Consider the following 24,805-nt stretch of genomic DNA (forward strand, 5'->3'; position numbering starts at 1 on the left):
GCAAGGTGGCCACACGGGATGGGAACCATTGTAGAAAAACTAGGAACTGAATTGGTTGCAGCCAGGGCCTTTCTGCTCTGGTCTGAGAACAACAAGACTCTCATTTGTATTCTAAGACCCAGTGTGTTCCCCAAGATCTGATGTGTTCCCAGGCCTTGATGTGCTCCCCCGAATCTGACAAGATCCCTAGGCTCTGATGTGTTCAAGACTTGATATGTTCAAAACATATTTTTTTCAAAGCCCTGGCACAGAGCCAGCCACTCTTGGAGGGAGGGTGAAGCCTATGAGACTCAGGAAACTAAGACTCTGGGCTGCTCATCCTTAGCTGATCTACCTGTAGTACAGAAGACGGGTGGCAAGACTGTAAGGACCAGAAGACCAGGAGTCTGCTGCGGTACAGTGTCAGGGAAGATGTACCCATGAATTCTCAGTGAAATGCTTGAACAAGCCTGGCATAATGTCGCCACCGTCCGGACATGTCAGTGTGGACAGGGAAACTCCATGTGGCCCCACACCTAGATGAAGAGCTATAGGTCAGTCGGCAGAGAGAGGGAGAACCAGTTTCCTCCAGGGCTGAAGCTTAACACAGGTTGTCCAATCTCAGATGGTCAGCCCTGGACACATATACGTATGAGCAAAGCGAAATTGACTCAGTGGGTTTTATATGTGTATTTGTACGAATGTGTTGTGCTTATGTATTTATACATATAGCAATAACAATTAAAGAAGAGGTTACTAATCTAGGAGGGGACATGGGAGGAATTGAAGGGAAAGAGGGAGGGGTAGAGGTAATACGGAAGCAATACTCTGCACAAAGTCCTCAGAAATAAAACTCCTAAAAGGGGGGGCAATGCAAAAAAGTTCTAGACTCCCTCACACGGCCCTAGCATCACAGAAACCGTAACAGCTGCTGTGAGAGAGAAGTCTTCCGTGGAGTGGACTGTAAAGTGTGCAGGAAGCTTCGAGGGCACAGCCTCCTGGGTTGGCCTTTTTGGTGACTGCAGCCATCTTTGAGGCCCCCATGCTCCTGTAAGTGACCCCAATAGTGAATTCACACAGCCAGGTGGGTGAAATCGTTTTTTAAGGTGTGTCCTTAGTTTCTGTGTGGGGTGAATAGAAAAGTCACACAACACCCTGAAGATCCCAGCACTCCTGCAGCAAGATGGCAGGCCAAGATAGGAGACTCTCTGGGAGCTCATGGGCCAGCTGGTCTGGTACAATGACGAAGCAACAGAGACCCTTTCTCAACAAGGCAGAAGGTGAATAACACCCAAGGTTAACCTCTGACCTCTGTATGTGTGCCATGATACATGCAGGCAAGCCCTGAGCTCACAGGAATGCTCTCTCTCTCTGTCTGTCTCTCTCTGTGTTTCTCTCTCTCATTCTCTCTCTCTCCCTCTCCTTCTGTGTCTCCTCTCTCTCTCTCTCTCTCTCTCTCTCTCTCTCTCTCTCTCTCTCTCTCTCTCTCTCTCTCTCTCTCTCCCTCTCCAAAAACAACACCACGAGAAAGAGAAGTTTTGTCCTGAGTCCAGAAAAGCCAAGTCCCTGCCCCCGATGGCCCACTGGTTAGTCAAGTTCCCTGATACCAAACTGCTAGCCTTGTCTGTGTGGTGAGATGGCTCAGAAGTCCACCATGGGCCACCTACCCCTAGAAGGTGAACTGGAAGCTAGAACCTCCCTCATGCAGGTGCCTAGCCCAGCTGGAGTCTGCGGGAACTGGCCTACCCAGGAGGTGGCGCTAGAGAACAGACAGGTAGCATCCAGCTGGCCTGCTACTGGCCTTTGCGGATTACTGAATTCCACCTGGAGCTCTGCCACCTGCAGCCCTCAGGGCTTGGTGTCGCTGGCAGGGTGTGTGGACTCCAGCAGACCTTAGGATAGAGCTGCTGACTCAGCCCTGCAGGTTGTGGCCACTTGCCATGGTCAGCTCAGCGTCTGCTCAGCTGGAGTGGCTGGGGCAGGTGATGACAGAACAGGACCCGGTGGCCACTGGACCTTAGTGACAGAGGAGGAAATGGAAGCCAGGACAGAGAGGCCCACAGTCACATGTCCTACAGGTGCAGGGTCAGCATCTGTTCCCTTGCTGGGTCCCAGGAAGGGGAAGCAGTGTTGACAGCCATCCCTGGCCGAGGCTCAGACAGTGAGGGGTAGAACTGTGTCTACAACCCCGCTTGCTGAACTTAGCATCATGACAAGAAAAAGGTTTAATGTAGGGGACATGGGACTGGGCGGAGCCAGCAGGAGGAACAGATGGACAGGCAAGGAAGGTGCCTCTCTTTCTATAGGTTGGGCACACGAGAAGAGTTTACCACCTAGTGGGTACTCAACATGGGAGGACATAAGTCCTAGCACCTAGTGGGTACTCAGCATGTGAGGACGTGAGTCCTAGCACCTAGTGGGTCTCATATGTGATGACATGAGTCCTAGCACTTAGTGGGTCTCGCATGTGATGACATGAGTCCTAGCACCTAGTGGGTGCTCAGCATTTACTGTCAGAGCTCTGCAGCATGTAGCTGTACATTCCATAACCTCTAAACCTTCCCCACTCACTGTGTCCTAGGACCTCTAAGTTGATGCCGTGATTCCTGTGGGTGGCAAGAACCTCTTTGTCACTGTAGGCAGTAGGTGACGAGTGACCAAGTGTAGGAGGTCATCTATTCTCCAGTTCTAATGATTCGTTTGTATCAGTTCCAGTCAGATTCCCCCCACTACCCTGCTCTGTCCAGCTAGTTCATAATCAGTAACTGCAGATCCACCACAGCCATTGTCTGGCCCACTCTCTGCAGCCAGCAAGGTGCAGACACCATGGAGCGTTTATTCTCTGTCAGCCTGGGGATGCGGGGCTGACCCCGGCCCTGCCAGCCTTCTCCAGCAGAGACACTTTCAGGAAGGAAACTGCAGGGCAGTCACCATTGGGAAGTTAGAAAAATAGGCCGGTATCATCCAGGGTTAACTTCAGAGAGTCTCTGCAACTCAGACATCAGTGATGCAGAATGGTGTGTGTGTGTGTGTGTGTGTGTGTGTGTGTGTGTGTGTGTGTGAGAGAGAGAGAGAGAGAGAGAGAGAGCATGTGTCCCCATGTGCATGTTTGAGAGTGTGTGTGAACATGTGAATGTGTGTATGTGTGTGCATGTGTGCGTGACCACATGCATGTGCGTGCATGTGTGAGAATATGTGTGAACATATGTGTGTGTGTGCATGTGTGTGCATGGGTGAGAGTATTGTGGATGCGCACGTGTGTGTGTGCGTGCGTGTGAGTGTGTATGTGCCCATATGCATGTGTGTGCATGGGTGAGAGTTTGTGTGAACATGTGTGTACACATGTGTGCATGTGTGTACATGTGTGAGAGTAGTGTGTGTGTGTGTGTGTGTGTGTGTGTAGAGTGGCAGTGGAGTCCAGAGGAAGGAGCACCATCACCAGATGCATTTGGAAAGACGGAAGCAACAATTTGCACAGGCTGTAAGGAAGCCATTGCTCCATACATATGAAAACATGACAGTTCTATTGGGGGTATCTGTGTGAAAAGGCCGGGAGATGACACCTGGAAGGTCACAGAGACTGCATGATCATGACACTTGTATGAAGAGCATGATACCTTACTCTCAGGGGACATCTGGCTTGCTCCAGATGCCTCACAAGGTAACTCTGTGCCCACTGCAGGGAGACACACTCTGTTTGCCCTGAGCAGCGGAGAGCCTGTGGAATGAGCCTGTCGTCAGGGCCACCTCAGCAGGGGGACAACCAGGCTCAGGTGGGCATTCACTTGGTGAACTGCTCTGTTTTTGTCAGAACTGTGTGAAAGTTTTCAGGGACACGGTGTAGGCTGGAACCAGATGGTGAGACATGTATCTGTTTTCTCCCAGCAGAGCCGGCAGGGAAAGGTAGAGTCCACTGACACCTAGGCCCATGTCAGGGACTGTGCAGAAGCTGTGTAGGCTGCCTTGGGGACACGGCTTTGTTCTCCTTGATATTTCACTCTTTGGGCAGAACTTCCCATAGTTCTTGAGAGGAGGACTGACTCCCAGTGAGTGTGCACAGGAGCGACAGAAAGGGCTGCACTGGAGGGGAAGTGCCCCAGTCTCCACGTCACACAAGTCACCTCTGTAGGCAGGTGCCCACACCAGATTTCCCCAGACCTTCAGAGACAGACAGAGTGAGTCCCCCCACAGACCATCACTGGAGCAAAAAAAAAAAAAAAAAAAAAAAGCAGGGAGGAGGATAGAGCGTGGAGTCCAAGTACCCTAGGAGTTTCCAGGGAAACGCCAGCTCTCGCTGGCGAGTGGTGGTCTTGGCCTGGTCTCACGGGCCTCTGGATACTTTGTCAGCGCTCTTCTGGAATGGCCGGGGTGCCTAGCTCAGCTTAAGAACCCATTCAGTGGTGAAATTGGTAGATCCGGCTGGAATTTGTGCCCAACTGTGTGGACACTCAACTGCCTTCCTCAAGGGCTTTTCACGCATCGAAAGGTGTTAAAATCAATGCATGGCCTTGAGGCTGATTGTGCTTTTAAGTAAATCTATGCACTTGGGCAGGCTTTCTGTGTGCCAGGCAAGTGTGGCTTTGGGTGCTCTGAGACCCTAATGAAGGGGGCCGTCACCAGGGAGATAAACACACTGCCAGGCTGCAAACAGACGTGTCAACACAGGCTCGGCCCATTAATTTGATCATCATTGAGCTGACCCACAGACTTTGCTGAGACAAATATATCTGGAGGGAGAACGCCGAGGGGGAGGGGCACAGGGGAGCTCAGTGGCTCAGTGGCTGCAGATGATGTGCCTGAGAATGCTGACCCAGTGCCTTGCTGGCTATCGCTGACCCCACAAGCTTTGGAAGGGTTAGGAGAGAAGAACTCGGAATCCAGGCAGGGGGACGACACATGCAGGCTCCTTTCCGCACATTCAAGCAGAAGGTGTATAGAGAGAATCTACCAGAAGGGCAGGGGAAGCCAGGGGAGAGGGCGCCTCTCTGTGTCGCCTGAATGAAGTTCAAGGAAACATCTGTGTCAAAATGTTTCCCCCTCAGGGGTTCGCTGATACATTTTCTTCTTAGGAAAAGTGTTCTTTTCTGCTCCTGGGAAACTTAATGTCATTCAGAATGAAAAATGATGGAGAGAGTGGATTGGACCTGCAGCTAGGACCCAGCCTGGCTCTGTGAGCTTCACTGACTTAGCTGAAAGCCTGAAAGTGGCTATCCTTCACCAAGGTGGAGGGAAGGTACCGTGAGGTAGCCATGGAGGGCTGCTGAGGGACAGACTGGGTGCAGAGTGGGTGCTGACTTAAAGGGTGTTTGAGGGTCTTGGAGGACAGGGCTGAACAGGTGAGGCCTCTCTGTTCTGATTCAGACTGCATCCCACAGAACCCACAGAACCCAAGAGTACAGAGCAGCTTGCTATCACTCTGAGTCCCCGGGAGAACTGGGCACCTGGCAGAGTGCCTCTTCCAAGCCCAGCCTGAGTGTCCAGTATTGGTTTAAGATACTGTGGCAGCAGCCGGTGGGCACGCTCACATGGCTGACCTGAAGGGACTCACACAGCCTATCAGCTCTGCTGGGTGTGAGCACCCACCTCTAAAGTGGTTCGTGTTGAAGCTACCGGCCAGGAGACTTTGCTGCACTTGAACTTACATGGGGACCAAAGCAAAGGAACGAAACAACCAGCACCACCATAGGCCAAGAGCCAAAGCGGGTTTTTGTTTTCTAAGCAGGCCTGGTGTGCTTTCGCTTTCAGAAGTAAAACAAGCCACAGACTGGAGAAAACCTGCTAAAATCATTGGCCGTTTGTCCCACGTGACAGGTGTAGCCTCTGTCGGAAGCTTGTGTCCTTCACAGCTCCCTGCTTTGCTTCCAGAACAGATAGAATATAGAAAAGTTCCTCATGTTGAGATGCATCTACCTCACGGTTGGAATACGAGTTTTGATGTCCAGAGAACAGGTAAAGTTGGTAGCATATACCGATGACAAACCTTCAGAGTCCTGGGTACTGTGGAGGTGGCAGGTAGCCCAGGACTATGGTTCTAAAGAGTCCCTGCCAACAGTATCCCATGTCCCTGCTGACGGAGGAGTGTGGCTAGAAGCAGCCATGGCTACAGGCATCTGGCTCCTTCTTGCCTTGAGAGTTTGGTCTGACTGGTAGAACTGCTCTGCTACCTCCAAACCAAACAATTCCTCTTGGTTCACGAAATACATCATTTGCTTCCCAGAGCCAACTGATTCTTGCTGGGGCCACATTTTCACAGCACTTGTCAGAAGCGGACAATCTGTCAAACACAGGGTTGCCATGGAGATTCATTTGTAATCTCTGTGTGCTGTTTGGGGTTTAGGAACTGTTTTGGAAGAGTGGGTTAAAAAAAAAACACCTGGGTTTGTAGTATTTTGTAACTTTCTTAAAAAATTATGCTGTTCAGAACATTGTGTCTTTATTTGGGATATAAAAGCATCAAAAAGAAAGCCATTAGGGATGGGTGTGATATGTCCCAAGATGGGACAAGATTCCCTCAGAGGAGCTGAGGCTCCCAGTGGCCCTCAATAAATGGCCAGAATAAGGTGTGGAGATAGGGGCTTGCCTTTTCCATGATGGCTGTCTTCTTGGACTTTGGGCTGGAGAGATGGCCTGCTTGCGACCCTTGGTCCTCCTTCTGTTCTGCCACTGGAAGGCAGGGAAGTCACAGAACATCCTGGAGCTTTGTAAAGCCAGAGGTAGATTCAAACCCTCATGCGGGGGTGTCCAGTGTCTGTGTGATATTGGACAAGCCTCGACTACTCCTCTGTAGACCTGCTTGGGCACTGCCGCCCTGCCATGCTGGGGGAGGAAAAGGGACGGAATGCCTGAGGACCCACCTGCTGTAAGATTGGCCAAGAGCAGCCATGTCTTCCTCTGACTCAGCACCTAGCTCTTGAACAGAGATGAGCCAGCCCTGGCATGCATCTTTTCTGTCCCAGCCAAGTGAATGGCTAGAGTGTCATGAACAGGGCCCAGAATCCCCACTGCCCTGTCTCGGCTACAGACCTTGGTCAGCAGTAAAGCTGACACGCTGATGCACAGTTCTATATGAATGATGACAGTGTCGCTGGCTGCCATGCTATATTGCCACTAATTTCTATGACAATCCCAGACACTTCGCCTTTGTTTCTCACCATCCTCAATTAGCAGCGTCTCCACACACTGCTATGCATTTTTTTTTTTGCCCTAAAGCCTCTCCACCAACTAGGTAAACAATACTTAAATACACTGGGGAATCTGGATTCTAAAGGCATCCCTCTGGGAGTCTGTGTGGTTTTGTGAAGATCTAGCAATATGAACAACTAGTTGCCTCCCACGTCTGCTTGGAAAATCATGCATTCTTGCGTAGTGAGTTCTGTTTGCATTTGCGTGTACTGGGTTCTGCTCTGTGTAGGACAGGCATGTCCTGTCCTACACCAAAAACCAATGGGTAAGAAAGCTGCTAGCCGGAGATAGCCGCCCCCCCCCCAAGAGCTGGGTATCTCAGGGAAACAGCCCTATCTAACCTCTCTGAGCCTTGAGATATGTGTGGCTGCTTTGGTTGGCGTTGTGGATTAGACTGGATTCTGGGCCACCGTGGTTACCCAGAATGCTAGTAACCTCTTTCTTCTCAGCATCAGGGCTTAGATTCCCTGTGCTCTCTTATGACTGGACCCCCAACGGCCATCCATAGTGCTGTCTGAACAGAAGAGAGATGACGCTCCTGCCCTGCCCTGCCCCTGCCACATGGCCTCCTCAGCTATTTTCTCCTGCAGCAGCAGGAGCACTGAAGGACGCCTGTGCTTACTGGCTTCTGTAAGCGTGCGTCTGCACACGCTGCTTCCTGAGGCTCTGGATTCCGTTTCCTGAGGCTCAATACTGTCCCTAAGGCAGAGATCCCCTTCAGAGGTGCACAGGTTTTAATGGTTGCTTCCCAGCTGGTGGCGCTGTTTTGGGGCTTGGAGAGCAGCAGGCAGAAGTAGAGCCACTGGAGTATGCCCTTGGAAGTTCTATAGTTTTCGGTTTCTGGCCTGTGCTCTCTGCTTTCTGCCAGTAACGACATGAAGCAATAGCCTCCCATGCCTGGTGTGAACACCGCCACGCATTTGCCACCGTGACGGGGTAAAGTCTCTCTGAAATCATAAGCCACAGTAAACCTTCCTCCTCTAAGTAGCTTCTGCCAGGCTTTTGTCCAGTAACTGAGGCTTGTTCCTGCAGATGGAATAGGACGTGAGGAGGGGTCAGCATCTCAGATGCAGGGTACTGCTGGGGGTTGGCACACGTAGGGTGGGGGAGGTCACACCTGAGAGGGGGCTGGGGAAACTCAGCCACACTCATCTTCCTAGCACTTCTGTACCTAAAAAGTTATCACAGAATCTGTAACCAACAACCAGCTGCTTCTTTCATACCCTCCCTTCTACAGGCACAAAGAGCACCAAGCCTCCATCCGGTCCTGTCCAGCCTCTGCCTGCTCAGGACCACACAAGTTGGCTGTGTTCACATCCCAGGAGGGCCGTCCTTAGTTGTCCTGACCACCCGCAGCTTAGTTCCCTAAACAGTGCGGAACTAAGGTTAAGACTAGGCACACGTGGTGTATCCCCAACCAGGCCTTGATCCCTCCCTGGAGCTGTGTGGTAGCCAGGGCCACTTTTATGCGCAGCAGGTACTGGGACCTTGTCAGCTCTCAGCCTCTGTCAAGAGCTGGCTCTGCCCTTGACCATCAAGGTGACATCTTCAAGGAGCATCTGCATATTTTCTGTCCCTTTCAGGTCCCCCCAACTTCTCCATGTTGGTGTTGGGACACCTGAGAGCCGTCATGTCCTAGGTGTGACTTCAGCCACAGACCAACCTCCTGGCTCACCCCCAACCCCCTCCAGAGTCATCCTTAATGCTGCTTTGAGAGCTCAAAGCCACCTCTAGCTCTTGGCGTCTGGTTCAGAGCTTCCCTCAGAAAGTGGTGTATTTTATCTTTATGTGTCAAGATTTATATAAAAAGGGGGATAGTTCAACTCTCAATGTAATGAGTTGGAAGAACAGCTCTCTGGTGGCTTCCTTGGCGATCACAGCATCAATAACATTGATTGCTAAAAATAACTAATGACCCCAGGCAAGGAATAGCCGTGGACTGTTCCAGCCCTGCCTGTGGCGGGGAGGCAGGTACTGAGCTCAATACACACAAGCCAGTGGGTAGGCTCCCAGAGGAGCTGTCACAGAAGGTGGAGCCAAGCCAAAGTGCCCTTCAGGGTGCCAACAAAAGCAAAAATGGTCTCAAACCAGTGTGGCCTGCATCACGTGGGATGTGAAAGGCCACCAGGGAAGCCTTTTGAAGGAGCACCCTGGGAGTGTCACATGGTTGACAAGGGAGCCTTGGTTTTCCTCATCTGAGAAGTGGGGGGAGGGGAGTTCATGGATCATCACATGTTCAGGGAAGCAGAGCACAGTCCATGCGCAGGCCTGAGCCTCACAGAGTGGGGAAGGAGAGGCCGTTTAGCCAGTCCTGCTTGTATCCAGAATGCATTCTCTGCAGCCAAGACAGGAACTCCCCACGCAACCAGCTAGCAAATGGAACTGGAGGCAGACACAAAGGAGACTTACTAAAGACCTTCTGAGGTCAGGGCTGGGGGACATAAGTGCCATTTAGAATGAAGGCTTACCCAAACCCGAGAAGCGATGACTTTTGACAAGGAAGATGGAAAGGTATGGGCCACACGTATTTCACAGTGACTCTGACAGTTGCCTCTCTGGTCTGATGACAGGTAGGTGGGAATCAGTCTCCATATTTGCAAAATCAGTTCTTCCTCCCATGACCTTGGCCCTGGCTATTGTGCCCTGGATGGTGGTGGTGGCCTTCTTCTGCCAATAACCCAGTAGTATATCTAGGGATTTTTACTGGCCAGAGGAGCTGAAGAGCTAGCTGCAGGACAGCTCAGCTCACCCGCCTTTCCGAAAAATTCTCTCATACTCTCTCAGTCCTTCACATACCTTTTCTGGGATTTCAGGAAAGAGTCAGAGGCTGGGAAGTGAAGGCCCATGAAGAAGCATGGATTTCTGGCCAAACAAGATTCCAGGGGAGATAGATTAGTCAGTGAGGTCCTATCACTTCAGCTTGGTCCCAGAATCCATGTAAAAGAGCTGTGTGAAGTGGCACACACTTGTAAATCCTAGTGCTGGAGAGACTAGGCAAGAGGATCCCTGGGGCTAACTAGCTAGCCACACTAGCCTACTTGGTTGTCTGGCTCCAGGTTAGTGAGAGAGACCCTATCTCAAAAAAAGAAAAGAAAAATACCAGATGAAGTAAATAGAGCTTTAGCCTTCATAAGCATGAACCACACACACACACACACACACACACACACACACACACACACACACACACACCTGTACATATCTGTACACTGGCACACATGCATACACAGGTGCACACACAAGTCTAAATGCATGGAGGAAAAATAGCAGGCTTCACAACTGACTGTAAAGATCAGCTCTGAGGGCCAGACTGTGTAACACACGGAGGCTGGAGCCTCCCTTGTGAAGTCAGGGATGCCCCAGGGATGAAGGAGGACCAACACTTATCAGCAGGGTGAAGTGTGGGAGATAAGGAGGCTCCCGAGGCTGCCAGCCAGCTGCCCGAGTGGATTTATAATTAAACAGAGCAGGTATTTGTCGCACTCAGCTTCTGGTGTGGGAATGCACTGACACACCTCACATGTGCTTTTGGTTGGAGATGCCATCCACCATGAAAGCGGACTGAGGCTGATGACCTATGTACGGCCCTGACCTTTTAGTTCACTTTCTGTGCCACACACTCTAGTCTCTTATGCCATCATGTATAGGATCCATAGCGTGGAAGCCTCCTTTCCCCGGGGCCACGGGACCAGATAAGGGCTTCTCTGAAGACCCTATTGTTCTTAGGGACTGGAAGCAGTGCGTGAGAGTCCTTGTGTTCACAGATCACAGAGAGAACACAGGCCCTGACACACTCTCTGAGGCTTCATGGGCTTCTCTGTGCCCAAGAGGAAGAAAGGAAGCCCTGCTGGCTGAATATAAGAAACTGGGCCACCATGTGACTTAGTCAATTCCAACACAGGGTTGAACCTTGAATTTCACAATGCCTAGATTGCAGATGTGCCCAGCCTGGACTACCTAATGGGATTCTGCAGCCGAGGTTGCCGGGCCAGCCCAGGGGGGCTCCGTCTTCATCTCCCCTGCTTTCTCTTCCCTAGGTTTTCACTGGTGTTCAATATGTGAGGGTTGCTCTAAACTCTTGTGACTCTTCCAACAACTATATATAGCAAGGGTAATTAATACAGGGCTTGCCGAGCCGCAGTGACGAGGAGAGGGGGAGTGGGGGAGTGGTCAGCTCATCTGTAGCATGGGCCCAGCGTACAGAAAGCATTTTACACATACCGCCCAAAAGCAGGACTAATGGTGTTGGTTTGTAATGTGCCATGTACACTCACATGCTCAGCCGCCACACCCATGCCCCCTACCCCGCACTGCCCCTAGAAGTGCCCGGTGCCGCAGAGAATGCTGGCTGCTCCTTCCTTGTAATGAGAGAACAGCGGGATGCCAGCCGCTTAGCAAGATCCTTCTGCCTGCTCTCCTCTGTTCAGTGCTGCCACCAGAGACCTCTGCCCGCCGTATTCTGATTCTACCAACACAAAACTACATTTGGGGGAAAATCACCCGCTTCCTTCATGTCAGGGAAAGCCAGGCGCAAATAGACTTCATTTGGGAGTGTGGCCTGTCTTTAGGGAGTTGACATTGAGCACAGCCCTCCCTGGAGTATGTGCCCCAGCTTTTCATACCTCCTCTCGACCCATTAAAATAATCTTCCATGGTAGGAATGCTATAGTCTGGGGTCCAGGAAGCACTTCGTCATTTAGAATGTCACACTGTTCTGTTGATGCCCATTATTGTATTATATTTCACAATTTTTCAAAGCTACTTCAAGTTACCTCTTCTGGTAAAGTTACCCAGACAAGCTTCATTATCTGAGCTGAGCTGGTTTGCGTGGGGGGTGGGGGGCGCGGGGCAACTGAGGACTCAGAATGGGGGTGTGGGTTCAAGTTCACATGGGAGGTGTCTAGTTCACATGGAGGGGGGTCAAGTTCCTTTTCTGAGGCTCAGACCACGTCATTATTCTTTTTAGCTAATCTGTTGCTTTGGGGATGTGACAGATGAGGGAATTGCTACTTTATAGCAACAGAATGTTGCAGGTCATTAAAGAACCAGGGGGTGGGGAGGGAGGAGAGGAGCTATGAGGCAGTGCTAGTTTCTGTCTCAGGCCAGCTGCGGCTGCAGAGGGAAAAGATAGGGGCAATCATGGGACCTACAGGAACATGAAAGGCAAGGACCCAGTCTCATAGAGCCTTATACAGTATTTTCCTGACCTGCACAGCAGGAGCACATGTATACCGCATGCGGCAGAGCTTTCCATCTGCGGGCACATGGATGCCCTCTGCAGTCAGAGGAGCCAGACTGACCTAACCTGCTTTCTAATCCTTCCCAGTAAATGATTACATTTTCCTCAGTTTACCCACCCTTGAAACCGTCAGAAGAATCAGAGTCCGGGGCCAGTTTATCAGATTAAACTGGGCATCACTATCATCCAGTTATGGCTCTGAGTGGCTGTGGTCGCTCCTGGAGGCACCTGGCTTCTGACAGAAGCATCGGAAGAGCAAGGGTTCAGGACCATGGACAGTACCACCTATCCTGCGTTGTGTGTGGCAGTCTAGCTCACTTCTGCCTCAAGGGGGCAAACCCCCGCAGAAACAGCTAATGACTAGGAAGGCTCACTGTACTGCAGATACATCTTCACTCGATCCCAAACCTGACTTTTTGTCCCTCGGTTGAATTTTTTGCTACCCTCTCAATAAATTCCTCAAGTCTGTCCACCACGGGATGTGCTTCGATTTGGGGACCTTCCCAGAGGCAGCTTTATCTGGTTGCAGTAACCAGAGACCATGAACCATGCAGTAGGCAGCTGAATCCTGACACGCATGTCCTCACTAAATCCACCACCCTGGAAATGCGCCTGAAGTCCATCCTGCCTGCCCACAGCAGATTTTGCAGATCCTGGCAATTGGAGCATGTTAAGGACCAGATATAGCTGTCAGGTCTGATTTCTTAAATCAAGATTTGTTTGGTGGGGATGTCAGGATGGAAATGGGAATGCTTCGCCTGGAGAGGAGAAGGAGGGGAGACACGGGGCCCTGGAAAGGAAGGGGAGGCATTGAGGCCTGGAGAGGGAGGGAGACATGGTGAGGGGCAGCTGGAAGGGAGGAGGGGAGACATAGGACCCTGGGCTCTGTGCATTTTGGGTGAGAGCTGGCTCCTACTCCGTGGATCCAGTTCAGGGGAGGGAGAGAGGGCCTGTTGGGTGGGCAGCTGCGGAGAGACAGGATCAGGCAGCAAACTGCACACTGCAGGGTCCTGACTCACACAGAATGGGTTGCTTGTGTTTCATTTAGTGCCCCCCTGGGAGTATTCAGCTGTCTTGCATATCACATACAGTTCCTACCTTGTTGAGCCTTGTGCAGCACATTGTCCATCCCACAGAGACCCCCTGCAATGCACTGTCCATCCTACAGAGACCCTAACCCCCACAATACACTGTCCATCCTACAGAGACCCCAACCCCCACAACACACTGTCCATCTCACAGAGACCCCCTGCAATGCACTATCCATCCTACAGTGACCCCATCTCCCAGAACACAGTCTATCCCACAGAGACCCCCTGCAATACACTATCCATCCTACAGAGACCCCAAACCCCACAACACACTGTCTATTCCACAGAGACCCCAACTCCCAGAACACACTGTCCATCCCACAGAGACACCCCTGCAATACACTGTCCATCTTACAGAGACCCCAACCCCAACAACACACTGTCCATTCCACAGAGACCCCAACTCCCACAACACACTGACACCCCCCCCCGGAGCACACCATCCATCCTATATTGATCCCCCCATAGCACTCCACCCTACAGAGATGTGGCAGTAAGTTTCTGTCTGAACACAACATTGGGGATATCTGTTACCTCCTGCAGCCGCTGACTTTGAGGACAGCCCTAGTGTTCATGCAGGACAGGTGACCTGGCATGTGGCAGTAAGTGTTGGTACAGTATGGCAGAGAGGCTGCCTGTAAATAGTACATAATTCATGAGATACACTTAACAGATCGTCATGTAGTCTTTAGCAGCGCAGGACCCTTGACAACATTTTTCTACTTTCAATTACAGTTTTGGGGCATGGGGATAGGGGTCTGAGCAGGGGCCGGAGGAGGGCAGAGGGCAGAATCAAGGTGAATTAGAGATTTTTGTTTCATTTAAGCTCAGTTCATTTCACAGACTGCTGACACCGCACATCTCACAGTTCAGAATTTATGGTGTTCTCGGGCCCACAGACTCAAGAAAGAAAATACAAAAGAACTTTCTAGAAAAATAACCTGCCATCAGAAAAACATTGAAATTTTAACAAGCCCTCCCACCCCCCAACACACAAAGATTCTGATTTTAGTGTTCTCTGGTTTAGGGACAGTTTCATTATGTAATAATCACACTGTGTGCCCCAGCGCAGCACCTTCAGGAAGGCTTTATGTGGTACGTACATGTGTACCAGGAAAGAGCGAGGGGTCCACTGATTTCAGAGGAGGGGTCTTCTGTCTGCCTGCACCCATTTTCCACAAGGACAGTGCTGTGCTCTTAGGAAAGAGCCCAATGGAAGATTCCAGCCCCAGACAGGGCATGCGCACCTTCCCTTCCCCTCTCTCCCTCCTCCTTCTCTCCTTCCTTCCTCCCTCCTCCTTCTCTGCTCCCCCCACCTCTCCCTCTTTTTCCCTCTTTCTTTTTGCTCTTCCCCTCTTTCCTCCCCAGCAGCTGTTTTTGTTTTTCACCTTTTCTTGGCCAGTGTCTTGCTCTGTCTGTCTGTCTGTCTGTCTGTCTGTCTGTCTCCTTAGTATTCCCAGAGCTACTGCCTCCCTCCTCAGAGGAGAGGCCCCTCTTCCCCGAACAGCTAGGAGTAGAGGGGTGGAGTTGCAGGAAGTTCCAAAGGGGGGGGGTGATCTCTGTGGGGGGGGGGAATCTTTCCTTGGTAAGGTGAGCTCGCAGAGCCATCTTTATAGCATCCCTAGGACCCTCCTCATCACCCCAGCAATCCCAGGGCCCTGAAGCCAACAGAGTAAGACAGCCGCAGGACAGGATGGAAATTACTCAAGGTGGCGATGTGAAGCCAGGTCAGAGTCTCTTTTAATTTACAGTTAAGCAAACAGTCTATAGAACATTGGGGGTTGCCTAGAAGTCAAGCCACTGTAGGAGCAGACAGGAGCAGATTGGGTGACTCCAGCCTCTGGAGTAGGAAGGGGGTGGGGTGGGCGACATCTGTGCTCCACTGTGCTTGCTCTTGAGGTTTTGGGGGAGGGGGGCTGGGGATAGTTACATAGCAAGTTAGGATCTGGTGGCCTGACACCCAGTGTACACACACACACACACACACACACACACACACACACTGGAAAGTGAACAGAAGCTCATTCCAGGAACAATGAGAATGACTGGAAGCAAAGGACCCTGGGGTCCTCTGCCGCTGCCTTGGTAGGACACCATCAGGCAATGCCCTGCAGGAAGGAGCCAGCCCTGTATGAAGGGGCAGCCTGCTGGGGACCAACTGTAAGCAAAGATGGGCTTGAGTCACCTCTCCTCCTAACTGCTCATTCAAGGGAAGAGAGGTCAGGACTGCCACATTGCTAGTGTGTCCCTAGGCAGTGGAGCAGGAGGTGGGATTTGGGGGGCCGGTTTCCTGGGGTAATGACTTGTGGCTTGAATATCTGAGGGCGGAACCCTTCATGCTGACAAGGGTTTGCAGGTAGGACACAGAACAGGGGGCGCTCAGTGGTCAGTGCCATCTTTCCCTTGGTACTGAGAAAGCTCAGCTGTCACTCTGTTGTTATGCCAACCCTTCCCCGAATGAGGTGCATTCGTGGAACAGACCCGCACTACCATTCTGTTGAAGAAGCCACCGCAGGCCTAAGCCATCAGAAGTCACCAGCTCAGAGCCTAAGGTGCCTGCTCATTGCTGATTCCTCTCTTCCTGGATGCTCACAAATCAGTCACTTTGTGTGATCGGCATTCAGGGCCAGCCATCTCTCCATCCCACTGCCCATACTTGATACCCAGGGGTGGAGGGAGGGCTGGGAGGGTGAGTGGTTTTCCTCAAAGTGGGAGCAGCTGGAGGCCTGTGATGTGCACATTCACCCGGCTTACACCACTGTGATTTGGAGTCAATGGCAGGGACAGACAGAAGTAAGCACACTGTCCTCACATTGGTGGCCATGTTGATGGGACATGATCTGTGCCCAAGATCCAGGCTGACTAGAGGCCCCAGGTGAGGGAGAGGCAGACACCTACAACCTGAGACCTTTCTTTGGAAGCAGGAATTGTCCATCTCTAGGGCAGCAGAGGCTGCAGAACTCAGGAGCACAGGCTGATGTGAGAGAGGAACCCAGACATAAAAAGCCATGTGTGGTTCAGGGGACTACAAGGTAGATCTCCAAGGAGGCCCAGCTCTGTGTGCACACACTCTGACAGAACTGTCATAGCTTTGGGCCAGTCCTAATGCTGGCACTTCACGGGAGGACTATATTTGGAGAAAAGGGTCTTTAAATAGGTGACTGAGTTAAAATGAGGTCAGATGGAGTAGGCTTGACCCAGTGCCAAGAGAAGCTATCACAGCCTGGACACACACTGACACCAGCCGCACGAACACACAAGCCGACGACCAAGGAGAGAGACTTCCGCTCACTCTCAATATCTGCTCAGCAGCCACTTCAAGGCTGCACACGGATTTTTATTTATCCAGCCTCAGAGGGAGCCAACCCTGCTGACACCTCGATCTTGGGCTTCTAGTCTGCAAAATGGAGAAAAATAAATGTCTGTCGCTTGGAGCCACCCAGGTGGAGAACTCTGTTAAGGCGGCCGGCATATAAGATATGGATGCAGTCCCCGATCGACTGGCTTAGTGCTGCTGGGGTGGGGGTGGGGCTGGGGTGGGGGAACTCTGTGATCCAGCAGAGCTGGAAAGAATGAGAAAGGAAACCTCGTTCTGAGGAGAGGACATAAGTCACTCTGCTCATCCGCAGGCCTGGCTTCTAATAAATGTGACTTTCCTTTCTTTGTAACAATGAGATAAATTCGGACATCCTGGAGGAAGGGGGCTCTCTGCTCATATGGTAATCTGAAGACATGGAGAGAAGTGAGTCCACAGAACCAGCTCTGGAACTCGCAGACAGCAACTGGGCTCTGCCTGAGCTGATGAGGGGATGGGGTCTCCTTCAAAGACCACGGTGACTATTGTGCTATGGTCAGCTCTCCAGGTGTCTTTCTGGTCGCCAGGCCACCATTACTAGGTTCTGGGAGAAGATGACAGCCACAGGCAGATGCTCAGACAGGCCATGCAGCTCTGGTCCTGCTCATCACAAGGCACTCATAGACCAGTCGATGGGGACAGGCTTGGTGCAAGGGGGCAGCACTGCGACTCCCCAGAGAACAAGTTTCCAGATAAGCTGCTTTCAGCAAGTCAAGGTGGATGAATAAAACAAGATTTATGCCTGACAGCCTTTCTCTTCACAGCTGGGGGCGGGGCGGTTCACATTTATCAGCAGGAGAAGGGATGGATCAGGAGTGTCCAACCTGTGGCCCACAGATTGTGACAGTGTACATATGTTTGTTTTGTGTGGCACTTTGGTATGATGTCAGTTATAAACTTTGTACGGAAGCATCTTTAGCTGAGGATGCGGCTCTTCACAAAGCACCCTCCATGAGTGTGAGGATTGGAGTTCAGATTCTCAGAACCCACCTAAGTGCTGGGTGGATGTGGGGGTCTAGGTGTAATTTAATGGCTTGGAGAACAGAGTTAGGGACAGACCTCTGGAGCAAGCTGGCTAGTTAAATTAGCCGTGTTGGTGAACTCTCGGTTTAAAGAGAGAGTGAGGAGTGATGAAGTGTTGGACCTCCGCACACGTAATACACAATGCACACAATAAACATAATTCACACACTACATATAATATACATAATACACATACTACACACAATACACATAGTACACACAATGCACATAATACACACAATACACATAATACACACAATACACATAATACACACAATGCACATACTATACACAATACACACAAAGCACATAATACACACAATACACATAATTCACACAATACACACAATATAGTAATATACATAATACATACAATCACATAATACACACAATGCACATGTGCACTTGCACTCACATGTTCATGCTGCTACACACACATGCTAAGAGATCTTAATGTTTTAAGTAAGTTTATGATGCTGTATTGGGCTGCATTGATTGGTTGCTGGGCTTCAGGCTGGACACCACTATTATGGTGGAATATTATCTACCATTAAAAGGGAGAAATCTGACATATGCTGCTCACGCCATCTGATTCTGCTTCCAGAAGATTGTAGAGAAGCTGGGCTCTTGGAGGTAGAACATAGTGATTGCCAAGGCTGGGATGAGGATAAGACAGGGTTGGCATTTAGTGGGGAAAGTCTCACTTCTGCGGAAAACAAAGGCTCTAGAGGTGGGCCATGGAGGTGGCCACAGGACCATGGAGGTGGCCACCTGACAGTGTGAGTTTGTCAATGCAGAAAAAGTGAACTGCCCAGGTTGCTGTGTGGTGAAGGCCACAGGCAAAAATAATAATTAAAAAGCCTGTGTATCCACTGGGTTGCCCTGGACTAGGTAACTAACGGCACCTTCCAGAAAGGTGCCACTGTTCGGTGTTACACACGAGAAACCAAGGCCAGGAGACTAAATCAGCTGCTAGGTCAGCAATAAGTCAGAAATCTGCCTTGGTGGTCTCGGCATCCCTCAGGTGCTGGTGTGTGACAAAAGGAAGAAAGGCCTCCTACTGAATTCTGGGCTTCCTGTGCCACGGAGGTCACTCTGGCTTGCAAAGTACACAGTGACAAGGGGAAAGGGCTGGTGACAGTGGGGGCCGCTTTTAAAACAAGGTTGCACTAAAGATCAATTTGCATTACACCTGAACTGGAGGCTCCCCTGGTGTAAATGTGTCAGCTGTACTGACCTTCACTGAAAGGGAGGTTCACGCCTATGCTGCAGGAATTTCAATTCAGCAAATTATGCGTAAAACACATACCCACAACTGAATGTAAACACAGCAGAAACCTGGCTGCTGCTGCCGTCTGCAGAGAATGTGGCTCCACAAACGTGCACTGAGACTTCACGTGGAGAGCATCCTCCAGAGACAGGGTTTCTGTTCTCTCCTCTTTCTACCCTGGGGCCTTTCAGCTGGACTTGGGGGTAGATGCTGCTACCAAGGGCTGATGATGTCACTCTCTGGATGGTAACATAGTTACATACCACCAAAAGCAAAGCTCACAGACACTAAGATACACTTGGGGTTGGGTGTTTCAGTGAATGGTCTCTTCTGAGGATTTCCTGTCTTCCTCATTAGATAATAAGTCACATGGGCCAGGGCCACTGACCTGTCCAGCAACCTCATCAACATCTATTTCCCTTTATCTCTGAGAAGGAAATGACTGCTCATTCCCTGGGAATAGTTGCCAGGAGCAGACTTCCCGATACACAGATGTGATTAAGGAAGAATTCAATTAACATCCTCTTCAGCTGACTATGGGGACATGTTACTAAACACGGGGTTTGGGCACCAGTGTGCGTACATGTTTGGCCATGTCTGCATGCATGTGGTTGTCTGTAGCTGTGTATATAGGCCTATGCGTATGCACATGTGTATCTGAGAGTGTAAGTATGTGGACACATATGTAGGCAAGCGAGTGCATGTGTACCTATGTGTGAAACCGTGCTTGCACATGTGTGTATGTGTGATAACATGTGTGTATGTTAGTGTGTATGAACACACCCCACACAAGCATCTTGTGCGTTGGGAAAAGACTTCCATGAAGGAAAGAGCGGGCTCTGGAGATGGGAAAGCCCACTCTACAGTGCGCATGTGAGAGGAGTTCATACACCTTGTAAGCTCTAGTACTCAGGAGTCTGCTCTCTAAAGAATTTGAAGGAAAAAATTATAAACATCTGCAGACTGCTTTTAATGTGAACAGTCATCTCCTAGCTCCTGCTTGGGAAAAAAAAGCATCATCTAATCTTTTAAAATGTGGCACAGAGCTTAGCAGTGGTGATGCACGCCTTTAATCCCAGCACTCGGGAGGCAGAGGCAGACAGATCTCTGAATTGGAGGCCACCTTGGTCTACAGAGCAAGTTCTAGAATAGCCAGGGCTACTCAGAGAAACCCTGACTGGAAAAAAAGAACAAAATATGGCATAGAATTTGGACAAGGTCAGTGTCTAACACCTGCTTCTGTACTTTAAAACAAGCTTGGAAGGATTGGCTACAAGATAACACTTCTGGGCAACAAAATAACAGAAGGGACCACCAAGGGGCAGTCAAGCAAAGACAAGATAGAGGGTGGAATATTCTGTTAGGAGATGTCTCAAGAGCTCGGAGCAGGACCAGGACAGGGGGTGACAGCCTGCTTCGTCTGTCTACATTTTCTAAGAACCTCAGTTATCTCTTTGCTTATGTGTAGTGAAAACATGTGAAGGGTTGATTTCCATTTAAAGAGATGATGATCCTCAGGACTGAAGATGCAGCTCAGCAGTTAGGAGCATGGACCGCTCTTGCAGAACACAAAACTTTGGTTCCCATCACCCATGTAGGCTCATGACCGCCCATAACTCCAGCTCCAGGGGATCTGACACTTCTGGCCTCTGTAGGCATCTGCACTCATGTGCAGGCACTTAACTACACACACACACACACACACACACACACACACACACACACAAACACACACACACTTAAAAAATAAGAAAAGAAACGATAATTAGAAGAAAGAGATAGTAATCATGCCAGAGGTCTCCAGGTTTCTGGACTCAGGGAGGGCTGGTTTAAGGTCAGGAGAGAACGAGGGATATGCGCTGAAGACTGACTCTTGGCTACACTCTATAGAGTGTCCCTGGACTGCTGATGGTATTCGCTGACAACCAGGAATTGCCTACGGTGGGAACCATGTTCTGGAACAAGATCCTGCCCGCACTCCTATCCACATCTACATGAGAGTTAAACTCCTTACTATGCCTGTGGTTGGGGCATAGAATCACTCCATTGTACTGTCCAGAGCCCTTGGTCTCAGGGGACAGGGGATAGCCCAGCCCAGTACTGCTCTCAGCCACTGTCTGGGGAAGGCTGTGGCTCTGCCAGGGCAGGAAGCAGCACTCCAGCTGCTTTTCATGAATCATCTGTCAACCCTTCCTACTGTTGGTTCTGATGGTTCAGACGCTTGAGGGTGAGGCAGGAACTGGTATGGGGATCTTGCCAGTGTGTGCTGGGGTGGGGGAAGCTAGACCAGCCCAAGCCATTCCAGCCCAAGCCCTGCCATTCCAGCTGTCATGAGGAGTGGAACTCAGGGACCAGGCTGAGCCTGCCTTTGATTTATTGTTCTTTTTGTTCCCTTGTTGCCCACTGAACTCCACGGAACAGAGACAGATAGGAAACATGAAGACTATTCTGACAGAAGGAGAAAAGTCGATTCCTCGGTGCTGCCGGGGGAGCTTGGTTTGGGTTTCAGAAAGCTGAGCTCTGTAGCTGCTCTCTAGAGAATGGCTGGGGTGGCTCTCCCTAAGAGGTGTGATCCAGATAGTCCCCAGCTAAGGTGGGCATGGTGCCCAGGCGGCATGATTCTTAACACAGGAAGAGGTGTTCCAAATGCCTCCCGTGACCTCTTCCTCCTCTTTGGCCCTGCTTCCTTCTCGCTCAGTTTGCATGGGCCAGGCAAGGCCCAGAGCAGATCGCAAAGCTCTGAGCTAAACAAACTCTTCAAAGGGCAGGGACCCTCTAGTGAGTCATTTTTCAGACTTTAATTCTACCGAGTGGATCTTAAAGGGCCTTTCCGTTTGCTCAGATTGCATTCCCTCTGCCTGGGGCAAACAGCGTTCCTCCAAGGAGGCAAGACCAATCAGCAGAGAGTACATGGGCCAGTTAGGCATGCAGTGCCTATCTGCCGCAGAAGCTGGGCTCCAGGCCCGAGTAGGGGTTTCATAGGCCAGCAACTGGAAGACACGTGGATCTTACCATCAAGAATTACCCACCAAGAGCCCAGTCTGGGCCCCATTTCTTCAAAGAGACCATATCCACAGCCTGACTTCATTTCCAGGAGCAAAATCTAGGAAGGTTCGGGTGATACAGCTTCATGCTCTGCCAGGTCCTCTCTGACATGGTGCCTTCAGGAGAGGGACTCTGGGACCAGGTAACTCAGGTGTGAGCTCTGCTCTGTCAGTCATGAGCTGGGTGACCATGACCTTGCTGACCCCAGGGAGAGCATCTATGCACACAACAACAACATGAGCATCAGCTTGCAAGACACAGATGCAAGGCATTCCCTTGACTGGAGCATAAGCATGAAGAGATGATACCTCGCTGGGGCAGCCTGTGCTCTATGCACAGCACCTTTGACAGGGACGCATTCTCAGCTCTTGATGCTCAGCTGGTCACGAGAAATATTGCGAACAGCGCAGCCTTGGGCATGCCTGAATTCAGAGAGGATTTACCCAGCCCTTGCTCCTCTCCCAGCCCTCTGCTCTCTCCTCACTATTATTCCAAGACCATCAACTCAATCCAAGTTACCCTGACCATAGGATCGGATAGGACCAGAGCAAGACCTGGCTGGGGCCATCTTACGCAACTTCCTGCATGCCTACGAGGTGAGGCCAACACCAGTGAACTAGCGAGATGGACAGAGTACATGGGGTAGGTTCCCAAGGAAAGATTCCCCTCCTTAAAACCCCGTCCCAAGTGAGCCAGCCTCCCCTCAGCAAATCTTTGACTCTGAGCTCCATGGAAACCTGGCACATGTTTGCCACCGTGGGTCTCAAGAGCCACTAACCAGGGCTGGGGGTATCAGGGTGGAGAAGGAGGACTGGTCTGGTTTCCCAGGCATCCTCAACTTCCTGGGGCCACCACCAGCCACACCTCTTTGAGAGTCTGGGAGAGCTTGTCCCTGGCCCTCTATAGGAGCATCCTTTGTATTTGTTAACCCGCTTTCTCTCCTGGCAATCAGAGCATCGAGGAAACCTCAGCCAGGGCTATTCATAGGCCAAGGGCATCCCTGGGGAAAAGAATGAGTTCATAGCTACAGCACAGGTGCCAAGTGTAAGCAGGGTTCCCAGCTGGCCCTAGCCACGCCGGGGAGTGAGGCTGGGAACTCCCAGGCTGGGCTGCGTCCATCCTCTTTCCTGATGTCCAGCCTGGACACTTGGGCAAGCTTTCTGCTACCTGTGCCTGAGACCTGGGCCCTGCTAGGAGCAGAACTGTGGTCACACAGTGTGATTCTACCCTAGGTCAGACCTGGAGGGAGCTGGGGAGGAGGGAGTGGGGGGAGGGTTTGGCACAGTGACATGGAATATAAATGAGTCTTGTAAACAGAGTTTAATAAAAAGGCAGTGAGGGAATTTATGAGCAACCCAAGGATAATTAAAATTATTTATCTACTTACCTCCCTTGCTGATCAGTCTATTAATTATCTATTATGCACATGCTGATTTGCATTTTAGTGAGGGGAGGGGTAAAGGCAGGTGAACAAAACGGGGGAGGGGTGGTTTGGAGCCACGTGGTGGGGACAGTAGGGACACCGCTTTGGGCAGAGAGTGGCTCCCCTCTGTTGACCCCTATTCTCATATTACTTGCTCTCCCTCCCCACCCACATGGGTCACCCTGGGCCACCGAGAACCAGCCATGGCAGAATAGAAAGTGGCACATACCTGTTTGCAGAACGGGCCACTCCTCGGACAGGTTCCCGCTAAGGAGGCCTGTGGGCCAGCTCTGGGGAGGCCGGCGGAATTCCCCCTGGTCCTTCTGATGTCACACTGCAGTTGAAAAGAAAAACAAGAGAATGGTATCATTTCCAATCTCCTCCGATACCTGGGGGACATCAGATGCATATAGTCCTATGTTCTTGGTTTAAGATATCACGGTGCAGTGGGAACTGTGTCTTCTGAATGCTGTGAATGAGGAAACAGAGAGAGAGAGAGAGAGAAAGAGAGAGAGAGAGAGAGAGAGAGAGAGAGAGAGAGAGAGAGTGTGTGTGTGTGTGTGTAACCAGGTGCTTGCTGGTCAGCCATAGCTCTGGAAGTTAAAGGTAACACCTCCAAGGTGAGAAGATGTCATGGATCAGGAGGGTGCCAGCAGGTCACAACTGGACAGGACAGACTGACAAAGGAGGACTATCAATGGATGGCCTCTCTGACCTGTCTCCCACCAGGGATCCATTCTCCTTCCTAGCCAGCACAGCTCTCCTGAGGCTGTTCCCTCAGTGTCCTCCCCGCTCCCTGCCTTTGTTCCGAAGCACTGGGCCCAACCTCAGTGGTAGCATCTCATCTCAAGGGACTGCAGGCCTTTAGTGATGGCTTGGAGCCTAGCCAGGCTGCCCTTCTATCTAAACCTGACAGAATCCCCTCCAGCTAGCCATGGACATCCCTTATACTGAGCTGTCTCTCACAGCGTACAGTGTGGTGCCTCTTGCGATGGCTCTCAGCCAGACATCAGAGTGTAAGACAAAGTCCAAAGAGACCGAGGTCATATCTCCACTGGACTGTGTCTGCAGTGGGTAGATACAGTTCTACTCTGGTCTGTACTTGGTGAGTTCCCACCAAAGCCACATGAAGAATTCCCAGTGCCCAACTAGAGAGCATTCGGAGAGGGGCCTCACAGATGACTAGCTGAGGGCGGCC

General features: G+C 51.0%; 1 protein-coding gene across 25 annotated transcripts in view; it reads right to left on the bottom strand.

Annotated features, from left to right (window-relative positions):
• Nucleotides 1-24,805, bottom strand: part of Rbfox3 (RNA binding protein, fox-1 homolog (C. elegans) 3) — a 421,838-nt gene that overhangs the window by 157,053 nt on the left and 239,980 nt on the right. For all 25 annotated transcript variants that reach the window (NM_001285437.1, XM_030246136.1, XM_017314662.2 and 22 more), the window contains one exon: nucleotides 23,837-23,941. The gene's annotated coding sequence lies outside the window, so the exon portion shown is untranslated. The remainder of the gene's footprint in view (nucleotides 1-23,836; nucleotides 23,942-24,805) is intronic.

This window comes from Mus musculus, chromosome 11 (assembly GCF_000001635.26).
Source record: "Mus musculus strain C57BL/6J chromosome 11, GRCm38.p6 C57BL/6J".
In the NCBI taxonomy this organism is placed as follows: Eukaryota; Metazoa; Chordata; class Mammalia; order Rodentia; family Muridae; genus Mus; species Mus musculus.